The 10,482-nt window shown below is 43.9% G+C and overlaps 1 non-coding gene across 1 annotated transcript; it reads left to right on the plus strand.

The window, feature by feature from the left end:
- Positions 1-7,981: 7,981 nt before the first annotated feature.
- On the plus strand, positions 7,982-8,088 carry LOC120658518. Its single transcript, XR_005668722.1, has one exon. It is a non-coding gene; the product is annotated as a small nucleolar RNA R71 (small nucleolar RNA).
- The last annotated feature ends 2,394 nt before the right edge of the window (positions 8,089-10,482 follow it).

Here is a 10,482-nt window from a genome sequence, read left to right on the forward strand (position 1 = left end):
TTTCAAGAGAGAGAGATTTTGGAAAAGTGTTTTTTTTTTCTGTTCACCATTTTTAATGACCCAGAGCAAGGCCGAGATAAAATTGCATAAACATAACAAAGGGGTATTTCGACAACATACTCACTGTGATCCTTGGAAGGTGATCGGTACCTCCTTTGCATGTCGTGCATTCTTGTTTTTGTGTTGAAGTGCATCCCAAGCCTTGTTTTATCTCTAGTATGAATTTAGCTTGAGGACATACCCATTTGTTTTGAAATGTTCCTGCAGGGGTTAGTCCGCAAAAGATATACATCCAAAGTCTATGATCGTATTAGCTCTGATGGTTCATTAATCAAACATGACACCATGTCTTGTTTGATCAAAGAAGACCTTTTAACCTAAGCACCATGCTTAATTTAAAAAGCCTATGGATGTGCCTCCAAGAAAGACATCCAAACCAGAGCATACAAAAAAAAGATTAAGGTTGCATGCATTTATAAGACCAAGCTAAGGTCATGAAGAGATAAACATGAGTAAATGACAGGTGAACATTTTGTTACCTTTGCATGTACCTGAGTGTTCTTACCGGTAGGCATATGTGGTGGAAGTACTGAAGTTGTTGCAGTAGTGGCGTGGTCACAAATGGTTGTCAATTATTCCTCCATGTTGATGCAGGCTGAAGCAGAGGAAAGCATGTAGACCATGCCGACTTAGGTGGACATCAAGGCCAGATCTTACGCACGGGAAGTTTGTAGTGGACCACAGGCTTTGGTGTCATGTTCGTGGGCACAATGCTCCAAGGAATACCAGCAAGTGCCAATTGGAATGGAGTAGCGAAGGCCTAGAAGCAGAAGAGGAGCAACTCCTCTTGCTTGAATGCGCGCAGGAGCTGCTAAAGTGAGGCTATGCAAAGCTTGAACTAGATGAGAATTATGGGCAGGCTATGCAAGCATGTGCGAGAGTTAGGTGGCAGGATGAAATCTATTAGCGTGCAATGTAATGGTTTGGAGGCACACATATAATGCAGCCTCTGTCCATGTGGAGTCTGCTAGCTCACTCTCACTCCCTTTCTCTCTCTTTTTTTCTTTTTTTTCACTCATATATTTTCTCTCTTTTTTCATTTTTTCTCTCTTTTTTTCTTTTCTTTTCAGCAAAGCAGAACCAGCACCATCCTTGCTACGGAATGAACCTGTTGCGGGTGCTCACCGATCTCCCCCACACTTGGACTTTTGTGCCTTACGACACCAAAAGCCAAGTGTGTGATGTCGGTATCTCCAAGTGTATCCCATCAACTGGAAGTACCAAGTGTGCAGTTCTCATGTCCTCATGCATCGCATGCCCCTCGTCCTAAAAATGATTAGTGACAAAGAATAGCCGAGGGTGCATACAAACCAACAACATGTTCTTGCTTTTATTTGTTTAGTAGAAAGTTTTTTTTTTGAAAGATCCGGGCTACCCCCCGGTAGTGCTTGTTTATGGTCATAAGCTCGACCATGGGGGTTTTTCTGTTGTAGCCATGATAGGTGATGTAAACCCCAGCTACACCACCGATTGCCGTTCCATTGATTCTAGCTGCAAGGTTAGTGCCAAAGTGCAACAAGATGTGCAAAATTTTTGATAACCATAAGCAATTACATCCAACCGTAAGAACACATATTTCTAAAAAGGATGTAAAACTTGTTGCACTTCACTAGCACAAGGGGGGTGATGAATCTGGAGATTCATGAGAGTGACCTTGGGATTTTTCGAAAAGAGGAACTCTCATGCTCACGAAAAAGGGTCTCGTCTTGATGGGTCTCTAGATTCGATCACGAAGATTGTTCATGGCCCTTGAGTTCTTTAAAGAGCATCAAGATAGGATTTTGAGGGCTAGAGGAACAATGTTTAGGTGGTGATGGCTGCTTGGCAACAACGGTGGGTGCAAGGACATCACCTCCTCGTGGTGTCACCATTGGGAATTTTGGTTAAGATTGTCGTGACACCTGATCTCGATCCCTTCTGAGATTGCACAAGAAGGTTTAGCTGGTGCTAAAAACTCTTCACCTAAGAAGGTGAAAGCAAAAGGTCTGGGCGAGGACTAGCACCAGCAATGAGATTGCACAAAGTATCCACTTTAGTTCCTGGAATGCGGCATCGAGTGGTTTGAGAGTGGGTGTGAATCTGAATTTCTTCAGAAGAAAAACTCCACATCTTTTGACCACTCCTTGCACAAAATGGTCATTAAACCCCTCGAGGTCAGGAAGGATTTCTGGAACTCGCGGTTTGTTCTGGCAAGGATAATTCAAGGTTTTCTTTATTTTCAAAAAGTTTTTCCTCGAATTCACAAGGGAACTCCGAACAAAGCGAGAACGTTCATGGCCCCATAAATGAAAGAGAATGTGTAACTCTTTGGGCCATATGAACGATTCTGAGTTCGGGTCCTGATGGGAATGAGCTTCTTTATACTTATCCCTTCCTTAGGTGGAAAGCCTTGTGTTTCATCAAAGATGAATGCGGTGACAAAGCAATCCATCCTAAGCTTCCAATAGAAGTACAAATGTTATGAAGAGTGATTGTAACTTCTATTGGGCATCAACCAAAATCAAGGAGTAAGACGTGAATTTTGAATCACTTGATTTGATTGGCATTGATCGGTAATCGAGGACAAAAATGTGAGTTTGTTTCACTCGATTCGATCAGCATGACCCCTATGATCCCTTGACCAAAAGATGAATCCTACAGACTATGACACGATGGTCAACGTCGAGGCATATTCCTTGGTGGAAACACCTCGGATGTTACCTCGACACAGGAACATGCTGGGCTTCTCTTTTTTTTTGTTTTTTTTGGGCTGTTCAGGAGGGGTTCTATTAGCAGAATTTTCAGATATATGAAAGCTTGAATTCTGCTAACAATAAACCTTGGTTGCTCAATGCACTCTCCTCCTGACGAATCTTCATCATGCAGATCGATGAGGGAGTAGTTTCTTGGATAAGATCCAAGACTTCCTTCCCTCAAGTCAGATCTTTAAGCAAAAACGAGCCTTCAGAGAGAGTGTCAAGCCGTAGGCAAGCATGACCAAGCTCATGCTATGCCCAACGATTCCTCCTCATGAGGGTTCTCATAGCTTAACCCTGAGAAGGAATTTTCCTGAACTAGCGCTATGAGAGTGGGATGAATCTCGTAGCCGGATGAGGAATGAGTTCCTGAATGATGGCTCTAAAGATTCACCTCGAAGGGTTGAAAGGTTTGTACAAGGATAACCTTTCTGGGGTAGCAAGGGTAAAGGTAGAGACAAGAAAAGCAAAAGGAGATGAGGGTAATTTGGTAGCGGGGGTGAAGGCAGAGGTAAAGAAAAAGCAAAGATTTTTTTAAAGATACAAGGGCGAACTAGGTTCGAAGACAACTACAGCAACCGTTCCCCGGCAACGGCGCCAGAAATGCTTGTTTGTATTTCTTAACTCTTACAGAGAAGTCCGGAAGCGCACGGAAATACCGTTGTAGCTGTTGGCGCCTACCAACGTCACCAGCGATGACGCCCGCAGACGCCAATTTGGGGTGGCAGTATTTCATGAACCACGAATAAATCTGCAAGCGCACGAAATACCGCTGTAGCATTTTACCCGGGAGTATACCGGGGTGTCATTTATATTTCCGCAGGGAAGGCGGTGAGCGAGAGAATATATAGATTAGTGGGTGAACTCTATCTAGATTGGATATTCTCATGCATAAACAGGGGTAAGATAATAACATGGTAGGAGGTAGTGTGACACACACACAAACTACCCTCTTGGATAAATAAAAGATAAAAGAAAGATAAAAGATGCTTTAGGACGGAAGCAAGGTAAAAGTCAGAGCTCGAGTCAGCTGTGCTAGGCTAGCTATATCTACACTTTCTCATTGGTTAGCTCGTCAGAGATTAAACTACACAACATGGAGATCACTATCGAAGCGACAGAAGGAGCCCATACACCCCGGCGACTTTATGTACCTCCTACCCCCCATACCGAACATGGAGGATTACTAAAAGGCTCGGACAGGGCTGTCACCACCTGCCGGCTACCTCTACAAACCGTGGGTATAGTTGACATCCAGCAACACTTAGCTAATCTAGACACCATGTCTACACTATTAAGGGATACTCTAGTGTCCCGCGCGGAGCCCCCACCCTTCGGATGGACAGACATCACACTAGAGCAATCATACGAATACTGGAGCAGTTGATAGAGTTCTAAGAACAAAAGACTAACCATCTCCAGCACAGGGCGATCATACAATACAAGCATCGAATGATAACGCAACCATATCAAGAAGCATATATCCGATAACTCAGAACATACTTTAAGCAGATATCGGTAACCATAGTCTAATTCTATTACAAACAACCGAATATTACAAGAGAGAGCTAGAGATGAACCCATACCAGACTCTCGAGCAACTCCGGCGACTCGATAACTCTTAGACTTCTTCTAAACTCCACTAAGCCTAAAGACTATGCAATGAATGCAAGAGAGGAGAGGTGAGTGGTGTGTGTGTTCTATTCTCCACCCCCCCTTGTATTTATAGCAGGGAGCCACGGGGTGAAGCCAGCACAACCGACGTAGGGGACCAATGGGGAAGCGCCATGTGCCCTGGTTGAGGCGGTGGGGCCCACGGGCTAGGTCGGCCGACCAGGTAGGTCGGTCGGCCTGCCCGGGCCACCAACTGCCCCAACTTCTTCTGGTGGGCTGTCTTGGGCCTCTTTGTCTGATTCACGCTGGGGTTGGCCTGTCTTGATTTGTTTGAATTGGGTTCTTGCATCACTTTTGGTCCATCTGAGCCTGAATCGACGCTCTGATAATTTTTGTGATTTTATGCCAGGCCAAAGTGTGCTTGTAACCTGCATATTAGCTTGAAAACACAACTTGCATATTCTAAAAGGTAAAGTGTGGTTTAGGGACTTTATTGGATAAGGATGCGTGTAAGAAATGCAAACTCTCATGATTTTCTGATCAAATTGATGCCTGGAAATGATCGTTAGAGAGCGTCAACAAGATCCCCCAAGCTATCCTTTGCTCGTCCCGAGCAAAGTAGGACAAATCAGGTTGTTGATCAGAAAATCACTTTGACTCGTACCTTACATGTCATGTCATAGTCTGAAGCAAAGAGATTCATCTATAAGCTTAAATAAGTCGGTTAGCATACCTTTGCTTAATTACCTTACTCCTTCATCGGGCTTTTTAGCTATCTCCTTGTCTTGGGCTGTTGAGAGTCAGAACGGTGCATAGAGTGATACTTACTTGTTCATAGATCCGCAATCCATCTAGAGATACTTTTTTTTTGAAAGAATTTTGAAAACATGGCAAAGCTCCCAGGATAACTCTCTCGAGGCACTCATCTTGTATTTCCTTACCAGGGAAGTATCTGCCTTTGATCTTCCCTACTACTACCAGCCTTTGTGGAGCTCAAGGTAGGATAAGAACTGGGCACACTTGTATTCTACTTATTGTAAAGTCAAAGAGAGGATCCATGGAGAAACAAAGTCATGCAATCTCGATCAAAAGGTGCAAGTGTATGAGTGGATGGATGGATGGATGGATATGACTTACTCCTTGAGGTAATGGATTTTCTCTCTCGAATCATCCCTATGTCTCTCTCACTTTTTTTTGAGACATGGCTACCCCTTTTTCTTTCTCTCTTTTTCTTTTTTTTTGGGTCGTGCTTCTTTGGCATGCCATCTTTTCTCTTTTTGGGGCAACCATAATCTAACTTTATTTTATTTTAGGGATATTCTACGAGAGAGATCACCAAGACCTGGAGCATTTATTATGTGGAATGAATGGGTGGTGGTGCCAATTCCCAGTGTAGGAATGTAGCAATTGGATGGGACGTGTACGTGCTTATGATCGAGAAAGCACGAAGAGGATCTCACTAGGGTTACACAATTTGACAAAACTCAACAGAATATCAAGCAGCATATGTGTAAAGGATTTTTCATGGAATATGACATATGGCTCTGGTAGGACATTGCATATCGCTGGGGAACTTGCCTCTTTTTAATTTTTTTTTGAAAACAACTCCAGACTTCAAGCATCACTAGAACAAGCTTGCACGACCTTATTTACCAAATCTGAACTCGCAACAACTTAGACTTGAATCAAGCATACGCAACCCACAGAACTTTCAGGTTCATTGACAAGATATTTGCATAACCAGCAGATTTAAACTCAAGAGAACTCTTATTTTCGAACTAGGCACAACAGACATGATAGAGCAAAGCAAAACTCATCCTTTCAACTTATCAAAAAGAGCTAAAACATTCTTACCGTGCATCATGAAAAAGGGAAATAAAGCAGTAAATTTTTATTTTGTTTTTGAGAGTTTTTATCAAATATTATTGAAAACAAATAAAGGGATACAGTTGACTTAGGGGAGGGGACCTCCCCCAAGCTAGCTCTTGGTTTAGGGTCCAAAAAGCAGGACCTTTCTCCATACCTGATCAGGTTGGGATCGTTTCGTCCGTACTTGGAGAAGTAGTAGCGGTCGATGACGTCTTGTTCTTCTTGCGCCATACCTTCTTGGTCTTCTTTGGTGGCGTTGGCAGCGCAGGAACAGGATCCTCGGATGTAGGATAAACAATTTCCAGATCTTCCCATATTGTGTTGGTGATGAAGTCAGTGATCTTCTGGTCGTCTTCCACTGGCTCGGTTGGCGGAGTATGAATTTCCCAATCCTCCCAAGCTGGCTTGGAAGGGGGATGATAATCTTGATCATCCCAACCTGGCTCTGCCCATAGCCCTTGTTTCTCACTATCCTCATGAATCAGGAATACCTTCCTCTTGTTCTGGAACTTGAATTTCATGGTCTTTCCCATGATACGGAGGCTGATTCTTCCTGTCCCTACATCAATTCTGGCGTTTGTATCCTTGATGAATGGTCGCCCCAGTATGAGCGGAATTCCAAGATCTGCTTCCATATCAAGGACTACAAAGTCCACTAATATGTAGGTATTCTTGACTTTCACCATTAACCTTTCCACAACTCCTTCTGGATATCTTATCGTGGAATCCGCCAGCTGAACACACATAGTGGTAGGAGAAATTAATGGATAGCCTAACTTCTCGAAAGTTACCTTAGGCATGATGTTGACGCTGGCTCCAAGGTCACAAAGGGCGTGATCAAATTCATAATCAAAGATTGAGCAACTTCTCTTATTGTGGCTGCCAACTCGCCCCACGCACCTCTTCTTGGGCGTGTGAGCTTTTCTGCATAGCTGAGGGGTGTCCTGCTAAGTGGCTCTTTCCACATAGCATTGATGACATTTACTCTCTCTAGAGTTGATTTGGGTTGCCCTGGAATCTTCCCTAGTTCAGCAGCAGGTGTAGCAGCAGCTAATTGAGCCAATTGAGTTTCTAGTGCCTTATTGAAACTCAGCTGGTTCTTCATAGCCGTGGAGAATCTGTCCATCTTGGCATGAATGGTCTCCATAGATTTGTCTGTAACAGCCAACGACTCATTGATCTTCGCTTGGCCGTAGATAAGATCTCTCAAGGTAGGCTGGTTAGGACCGAAAGAATTCGAATTCCCATTACCTCCTTAGTAGTATGGGCGTGGTTGATTCCATCCCTGACCTCCTTGTGGACGAAACCCATTGTTGCCATTGAGGAATAAAGCTTCTTCTTGGGTTTCTGGGCAATTATCGCCCGAATGTCCAACATTCCCGCAAATCTCGCACGTCATGCGAGTTTCCAAGGCTTGAAGTGTTTGCAATTGAGCCTTACCTTGGGAATAATCCTCAAATTTCTTGAGGAGGAGATCAATCTTCATAGCGAGCATGTCGGCCTCCTTAACGGAGTGCATACCTCGCTGGCACGGTTGGAGGCGATCATCGCTCCAAACTTGGTTGGAAACCATCTTCTCGATCAGTGATGTAGCTCTTTCAATGGTTAGCGAGAAGAAAGCTCCACCCGCAACGGCATCCACATGATCACGGGATGACTGTGTCAACCCATTGTTGAAGTTCTGAAGAATGAGCCAATTATCCATTCCATGGTGCGGACATGCTAGAATGTACTCCTGAAGCCTCTCCCAAGCTTCCAAAATTGACTCATTTGATGCCTACTGGAAGTTAGAAATCCGACCACAGAGAGCATTGGTTTTGCCTGTCGGGAAGAACTTCGAGAGGAACGCTTTGGCACATTTGTCCCAAGTATCCACATCAGCCTTGTTAGCATAAAACCATTGCTTCGCTCTCCCCAAGAGAGAATGTAACACCCGGTTTATAAAAGGACATAAACCGAGCAATCATATACGTGCCAGGATCAAGTCACACATATATACAACAGAATGAACAATATATCACAGCACATATCACGTAAAAAGATATAATAAAGCGAGCACGAATGTTATTTGTTATAATAATGACAAAAGTCTGGTACAGAGTATGCAGAAGCGTAAAACATAACGAACCCTCTCGGAAGCTGGGCACCACAGGGACGTCGACTGGGAGACGAACGCCTAGAAGTCCTCGTACTCCTGGTAGGTCCGAGTGAACTCCCTCGCGTCGGCAGGAACTGAGCAGCAGTAGAGTATCCCCAAGAGGAAAAAGAGTAGAGTAGGTAAGAGTGAGTACACAACTTGTACTCAACAAGTATAACACAAACTATGAGGCTCTAAGGTTGGCTGACTCAACTGCATTAGCTTTTAATCTTGGCAAAATTTTATTAAAGCTATTTACTACAAGTTGATGAATTACCATAAACCCAGTTACATAATAATTAATCAAAATTAATCATGTTACTACTGGGAACCATACCAAACCAAGCCACCCGGGGAAACCTACCTCGTCAAAGGAAGATAACCCCCACTAATCAAAAGGAGGATCTGGGCCGCTCATGACCGTGAGCATGGCTAGTATACCAATTTTACACTCTGCAGAGGTTGCACATCTTTACCCACAAGTCGTGAGCTACACTAGTTGTTCATCACACTTCCTTAGGTGAGATGACTAGCAAACTCACTACGAGGCCTTTACAATGAATCTCGTTGGTAAGGAGTAACCGCGAGGGTGGATCGGTGACTATGGAGCAGGTCTAGTGGGCGTCAAGACACGAAGCACAGACGAGGCCACTCAGCACGAGGGCCATAGAAGCTTACCGCCCCTGTCCCGCAGGTAAGTTACTCCAAACCAAAAAGACCTAATTATTACGCCAAGACCATCCCATTCCAGTCTTGTGGTAGTGCTATTGTTCCAGGTTGTCGCTCTATGAACCGGTCCTTATGGAGAGTGGCCAACCAAGCACTAAGCACCATGCTGGCACCCTAAACCATGTTTCTAACAAAACATATTTTAACGAGACGTGAACCACTCAAGCACGGAGCACAGAGGGCCACTCCCAGAATTAAGTTGCATAGACTATTAATTAAAAAGGACCAAGTGTGTTATAGCGCGGCACCTAGCACAACTAACCAAAATGCAACCCAAAGGATATATATAAAGGATATAAAGTGGCTAGGAAATCCTTATAGGCATACAGTATTAAAATGCAGTATGAAAGTGTATTTAAAAGTGATAGGTTGTTCATGTTATACTTGCCTTCCTCGTACTACTCCTGCTGCTGCTCAAACTGGTCGGAAGACGGCTGCTCCGGGTACTAGTACTGGGGCTCCTCAGATGGATCAACGTCTACTCACGAACACATGGCCAAAAACAATACACAACATAAACATACATGCAAACAATAGCATAAACTAAGAAACAGTACAATAATACATAAAAACTAAGCTAGAACTATTCTACGCGTTACAACGATCGCGTGGACATAAAGAACGCCTAAAACGGAGCTAAAACGCAAAATCTAGGCCGAAAACAAGTTCTAGGGACCTATTTGTAAGAAAACTGGAGTTCCAGGGGGTTTCTGGGCAAAACCGAGGACTAAAACGTAATTAAACATTAAATCTGGGGTCTAACGCGCAAAAGAACAGGGGCTGGACGGCGGGTTCGAAATCTAAAAAGCTCAGGGTTCAAAACGATAAATTCTGGGCTTATCTGGAAATATTTTTGAATACAGATGGACTGCGGATTGAATAAGGAAAAGTTGAGGGGCTCTTTAACAAAAACGCCGGGCTGAAGCGGTATCTTCTAATCTGGGCCGTCGGATCGCGATCTGGTGACTCAGGACGAACCGGTGTCTAGATCTAATCGTGGCAGCACGTTCTGGATCGAACGACTCGGGGAGTTTGGGGCGCTCTGGGCGGCGGTGCGGCTTTATTTAATTTTCTAGGATTTAATTTGCTTAGCTTGCATTTAATCTAATTTTGTTCCACAAGTAATTAAAAATTTGTCAAAGTTCAACATGCTTGTGCATTCATGCTGGTGCATTGTTTTATTTGTTTGAGTGCTAGGGTTGAATTCAAATAGTTTGAGTGTGGTTTGAGTTTGTTTGAAAAAGAAGAAAGAAAAAGGAAAGAAGAAATCCAGCCCAGCAATCCTAAGCGGCCCGGCCCTTTTCCCAGCCTTTTCCTCCTCCTTCCCTTCCCAGCGCT

Source organism: Panicum virgatum, chromosome 1K (assembly GCF_016808335.1).
Source record: "Panicum virgatum strain AP13 chromosome 1K, P.virgatum_v5, whole genome shotgun sequence".
Classification (NCBI taxonomy): domain Eukaryota; kingdom Viridiplantae; phylum Streptophyta; class Magnoliopsida; order Poales; family Poaceae; genus Panicum; species Panicum virgatum.